Source organism: Desmodus rotundus, chromosome 9, assembly GCF_022682495.2.
Source record: "Desmodus rotundus isolate HL8 chromosome 9, HLdesRot8A.1, whole genome shotgun sequence".
Classification (NCBI taxonomy): Eukaryota; Metazoa; Chordata; class Mammalia; order Chiroptera; family Phyllostomidae; genus Desmodus; species Desmodus rotundus.
The window spans coordinates 18,936,236-18,943,068 of NC_071395.1; positions in this window are offsets into that span (position 1 = coordinate 18,936,236).

Consider the following 6,833-nt stretch of genomic DNA (forward strand, 5'->3'; position numbering starts at 1 on the left):
TAAGGAAACAGTCCCTAGTCCCAGACAGCCTGGGTTCAAGGCTGGCTCAGCCAGACACTTAGTTGTGTGGCCTTGAGCAAATTACTTAACTACTTGGATTCTCAGCTGTGAGAGTGGATAACACTGGCACCTACTCCCTGGGGTTGTTATAAGTAATTAATAGATGAAATACATTTAGAATAATGCTAAGCACATGGTAAGCATTAGGTAGATGTTTATCACTACAAAAATACCCATTTGAGTTTGTTACAGGGTATGTTTTATGGGAAGACAAAGGAGCATCATACACAGAGAGCATTGTTTTGGTAATAAACGTGAAATGGTTCACAGGATAAATCAGAGTGTTTCCATACAACTGAATACTATTCAGTCGTTTATGGATCAGTGGTTCTCACTTTAGTGCGCATCAGAATTATCCGGAGGGTTTTGTAGACCACAGATTGCTGGGCTCCGCATCTCAAGTTTCTCATTCATTGGGTGAGAGGCATAACCCTAGAATTTGCATTCTAACTAGTTCTCATTTGATGCTGAACCTGCTCGTCAGGGACCACACTCTGAGAATCACTGGCTTAAATCAGGGTGTTTCAACCAATGGCACTGGCATTTTAGACTAGACGACTCTTTGTTGTGGGGGGTCGTCCTGTGCAGATATTTAGCAGCATCCCTGGCCTCTGTCCACTTGATGCCAGTGGTACCTGTTCTTCCTCTCCCGTTATGACAACCCAAAATATCTCCAGATGTTGCCCAACGGCCCCTCCTGTTGAGAATCACTGGTTTAGAAGAATGAGCTAGAAACATGAACCAATCTTAAAAATAATCATTTATAGTTAAAAAAGCAGGCTGCAGAAAAAGACATACAGACAGTGTGCATCCATTAATGCAATTTAGAAACACACAAAACAATAAGTTTTTATGGCTATAGATGTATTTATTAAAATAATAAGAAACATGGATTGGGAGGACACCGCAAAAGCATGAAAATGGTTGCCTGTGATGAGAGGAAGGCAGTGGGCATGAGCTGGGTCTTCTGTCTGTAGTGTTTGGGTGTAGTGTTGTATTACTTACATATTTTTTTAAATCAGGAGCTCATTCGAAAACCTCATCATTTTTGTTAATCGTTATTAGATATGTGGATATTTATATACTATTCTCTGTATTTTCTCATATTTAGAACATTTTTTCCTAAATAAAGACCCCAGAAATATACAGTAAGGAACCATCCGCATTATAATTGGTGCTACTCATGTACTGAATGGAAGTGTTGGTTTTGGGATTGGAAAGACTAGAGTTTGAAATCCCAATTCTACCACTGATGAATTTATGAGCTCTCTAAACCTCAATTTTCCTAATTATAAAGTGGAAATGATCACAGAACAATTGTTGTTATAAGCATTGACTGAAACAATAGGTTTACTGTGTTAGGCCAGGTCGTGTGAGAGGCAGGATTAAAGATGCAGGATTATTTTTAGATTTCCTCCCGGAGAGAAGATAGAAGAGTGGGCAGAGCCTTCAGACTACGTGCCAGTCAGCCTGTGAGTGAGGCAGAGAAGGGAGGCAGCCAGGATGGCAGCATCCTAGACTCCGTGCAGGCTGCGTCAAGGCCTGGCGAGGCTGCTGGGGAGCCCTCCCGCCGGTCAGTTGCTTGTCAGGGGAGTCTGGTGTCTCCAGGACTGGGCCTGCTTTGCTACACCTACCACGCTCAGGCATTGGCTCAGAGCAGCCCGCGGGAAGCTTGGTCCAAACAGGACATAGTTTCAGAATCCAGTATCCGAGGCCCAGACTGATGTGGTTGGAGGTTTGAGAGGAGCATCTGGGCTGTCACAAGTGCACAGAATCGCTCTGAGCATGCGGTGATTACTCACTGAGTATCAGGTGCCATAAACAACACTACGAATAGACTTAGAACAATAATACCCTTTTGAGTTTGCCATGTACTCAGAACACAAATGAGTACTTTTTCTACAGGTGGCTTGTCTGTTCATCAGTTAATGGACATTTGGGTTGCTTCTTCCTTTTGGGCTGTTGTGAATAATGCTGCTATGACCCCTGGTATTCGAATGTCTTTCTGAGATACTGCTTTCAGTTCTTTTGGGTACGATATCTACTCGGAAGTGGAATTGCTGGATCGTATGGTAATTCTATTTTTAGTTGTTTGAGGAACCACCGTAATGTTTCCCATAGCAGCTGCACCATTTCTTCATTCCTACCGACAGTACACAGGGGTTCCAGTTTGTCCCCGTCCTTGCCAATACAGGAGTATCTGGGAGATACTGCACATTCGGCTGCAGACCACCACAATAAAGTACGTGTTGGTATAAAGCAAGTCGTGCTCTCTTTCCTGGTGAAGAGTCTTGCCTTCAATTTGTAAAATACACAGCACCTGTGAAGTGCAATGAAGTAAAGTGTAATACAACAAGGTGTGCCTGTCCCTGTTATTCTGTTTGTTTGTTTGTTTATTTTGATAACAGCTATCCTAATGAGCTTAAGGTAGTATCTCATTGTGGGTTTGATTTGCATTTTCCTAATGATTGATGATGTAGAGCAACTTTTTCATGTGCTGGTTTCCACTTGTACATCTTCTTTGTGGAAATGTCTCATCAAACCCTTTGCCCATTTTTAAATTGGGTTGGTTGTCTTTTGTTGTTGAGTTGTAGGAGTCCTTTTTATATTCTGGATGTTCACCCCTTATCAGATATGTAATTTCCACTATTTTCTCCCATTCCAGAGTCTGCTCTTCACTCTGTTGATTGTGTCCTTGGATGCATAGTTTTTGATTTTGATTTAGTCCAATTCATTTTCACTTTTCTTGCCTGTGCTTTTGATGTTGTGTCCAAGCTATCATTACCAAATCCAATGTCATGAAACATTTTCCCTATGTTTTCTTTTCAGAGTTTTATGCCTAGCTCTTATGTTTAGCTCTTGGATCCATTTTGAGTTCGTTTTTGTATAACAGCTAAAGACTTTTGAATAAATGGAGTGACATGAAATGATTTTGAGCTAAGGTTTTAGTAACTGATAATTACTGATAGTGCTTCATTCATGTCCTCAGATTCTATGTAGATTCTAAATAGAATCCTTTCTGTAAAAGGACCTTGATTAACTTGAGCAGTTGTTCCCAACCTTGATTGCTCTGGAAGTACCTAAAGAAGCTTCACAAAACCACTAATCTTCCACCCCCAGAGATTTTTATGAAATTGTTCTGGGATATAGCCTGGGCATTCATTGGTCCTTTTAAAAGCTCCCTGGGTGATTTTAGCATGCAACCAAGGATGAGATCACTGTGCTAGAAAGATTTCCACCATTATAAAATTGAGCAACAGTTCACAGTGTGATGATCACTATTTATTTGCTTTACTTCTTGTAGTAAAAGACAGCTTGTAGGTTTAAGAAAAGGGGGGAAAGGCACACATTCCAATATGTTTCTAATGCAGTATATTGCCTTTCCCAATACAAACAGTCCCTGAGTTGGGATAGTTCCACTTCGGATTTTTTGACCTCACGATGATGCAAAAGCATTATGCAACCAGTAGAAACCTTACTTGGAGTTTTGAACTTTGATCTTTTACCAGGCTATGGTACTTTCTCATGGTTCTGGACAGTGGCAGCGAGATGCTTTTGCCTCACTGTAAGCTAATATAAGTGTTCTGAGCATGATTAAGGTAGGCTAGGCTAAGCTATGACGTTCAGTAGGTTAGGTGTAGTAAATGCATTTTCAACTTAGGATATTATTAACTTACAATGGGTTTATTGGGACATAAACCCATTGTAAGTTAAGGAGTATCTGTATTTACTGACAGATAACACTGCCAGGTGAAACTATTTAGTGATATTAGAGAGAATCCAACTTCAATAATTTATACATTCAGAAAGAGTTCTTAAATGATAAACTGCCTATGCTATTATTTTTATAACTGCATCCCATGCCTTTTTGATAAATAATGGCAATTATTTTATCTTAATGGCATCATACTCTGACTCCATGAAACACACTCAAATGGAAAAATGCAAATGAAATATGCCTGCAAATGAAATATGCTAAAGAACTGTAAACAAGCATAGAATAAAAAAAAAGATACAGCTTTTTATACTGCAGAACTGAAAACCCGGGCTACAGATAAAGCCCTTGATTTTTTCCTAAAGTTACATACTTTGGAAATGTCACTGTTCATCAATTATATTTTCACAAATCCTGGGAAACAGTTAGAAAATGAAATTCCTTGTCAAAGACTGTGGTTATGGGGAAGCCTGGAAGGAGGTAAGAAGTAGTAGAGGATAAAGAGAGGAACCGGAGGGCTGAGTGTTTTATGTCACAGAGTTAAGTCCTGATGACTGAGATGAAGAGCAGCAAGCCCTCACAGGCTTAGACCAGGAACTGTTTTGATAATGGGACATCATACATGCCGTTTTAAATGCTAGATCTTATAGTTTTCGTTCGGCAAAATCATAGGTAAGGTGCGGGTGGCCAAGTCCTAGGACTCTTCAGAAGCAGTGGAATGTAAATGAGTTGGCCTTTAAGTATTTTTCCCGTGTTTTATACCAGCACTACTCAAACTTGACAGTTCATCAGAATCACCTAGCAGGCTTGTTAAAACATTTTGTCGGGCCCCAAACACAGCACTTTCATTTCTAATAAGTTCACAATGATGCTGATGCTGTCATGGGTGGGGAGGATGCACACTTTGTGAACCTCTGTTTATGCTGTCTTCTTTGATGCTGAGCCCACTGGGCACAGGTGTCTCCTATTGGTCCTTCTTGAATTTTCAGCACGTCTTTTGAACAGATTTTTGTATTGGTTGGAAGGACTGCTATGTTTTTAATACTTTCCTTTGAACACTGTTTCAATCTGATATCTGTTTTGCTTTTTTAACTGAGTAAAAAGCCCTATTGAATAATGTCCAAAGACTCATATATTTGGATTATGTGGCTGTGTTCTTTTTTAAATATATATTTTAAAGGTGTATTTATTTATTTTTAGACAGAGGGGAAGGGAAGGAAAAAGAGAGGGAGAGAAACATCAATGTGTGGTTGCCTCTCATGCACCCCCAACTGGGGACCTGGCCCACAACCCAGGCATGTGCCCTGACTGGGAATCAAACCAGCGACCCTTTGGTTCGCAGGCCTGCACTCAATCCACTGAGCCACACCAGCCAGGGTGTGGCTGTGTTCTAATGTGAGTTCCCATAATTTTTCATTTGCATACATTTCATTTGTAACAATAATCCCTTTGCTAGCTACAATAGTGAATTTTATAGTCCTATGACCTTTCCAAATTTTGGATGATTAGAGTTTTGAATTAAATGGGAATTAAGATAGGAAATAAGGGCTAATGACATAGAGGGTGTTATAGTCTGAATATGTCCCTCAAAAATTCCTATGTTGAAACAACCCGCAAGGTGGTGTTAGGAGGTGGGGCCTCCAAGGGGTGATGAGGGTGGAGTCCTTGTGAATGGCAGTGTCTTTATAAAAAAGGCCTGTGAGCATTCCCTTGCCCTTTCCATCACGTGAAGATTCCATCAGAAGGTCGTGACCAAGAAGGAGGCCCTCACCCAACCATGCTGGCACCCTGATCTTGGACTTCCAACCTCCAGAACTATGAGAAATAGATTTCTATTGTTTATAAGCCACCTAGTCTGTGGTGTGGTGTTTTGTTGTGGCAGCCTGAATGGACTAAGATAGAGTGAAGCAGATTTTATTAGGCTGACCTGTGGATTTCAATTATTCATGCAGTTTTATTTTATGAATAATCAAGAGTTCACTATGGCTATAATTTTCTGTTGAATTTTTCCTTTTTAAAATTCCGCATAGCAACTTAATTATAATCTCTCACTGCCTACTCAGAGAAAGCTCTTGAAACTGGCTGTAGGTTTCCTAAATATCTACGAGTTTAATGTGTCATTTTGTAGCCTAGGACTGAGGCTAAGGCATCCAGTATAAAGTATACATAGTAGGACATAGAGAGAATTTGATCTGTGAGAAACCTGAAAGATAAAGGAGAAGCATTCTTAAGACTGTAACAGTAGACAAAACAGTAAAGAACAAAAGGAATAGATGGCTTGGAAAATGCTAGAGTTTTTACCTCTGTTTTTAAGAAGCAAATTGATCCCTGACGAGTTAGAGTGGGCGACTCCTGTAAAGAGAGGAGGAAAAACACCCACAACACCCTCAGATGTCACAAATGCCAGATGACTATGTTAAACCCCAAACTGGACCAAATCGTATCAAGAGGGGCTAAGAGCAGGGAACCTTAAAAAAAATGTATGGACCCAAGAATCCCTTCAGCGAGATACTCCACAAATCCCCTGTAAAAAACCAATCTTATCAGTAAAGGGATTTACATATGTCCAACCCGGAACATAGCGATACTGCCACATATGTAGCTGGGTGCTCCTAACTTATATGAGCTTTTACAAAGCTGTTTATTTGGGTTTTGCTCATTTTTGGCTGAGCTGGACTATTTTCCATTCCTCGAGTATAGCTTTCTGTCTCCATGTCATTGTGTCGGCGTTGACATTCTTTTTTCATAGGAAATATTTTCTTTATCCAGTCCTGACCTATTGAAAATGTACAAGCTCCCCCAAGGTTTTGGTCAAATTCCATTAAATTTTTTTTTAAATTGAGGTATAATTGATATTTAAAGTATTAGTTTTGAGTGTACAGCATAATGATTCGATATTTGTATTGGGTTGGCCTAAAAGTTCATTTAGTTTATTCCATAAGATAAAAGACTCTTTTACATTTTCACCAATAACATTATTGATTTGGATATTTTAAGTATGTCAGCTATGTCCCATGTGATATAACATTTATTGCTCTCAATTAATGTCTTGATTTGA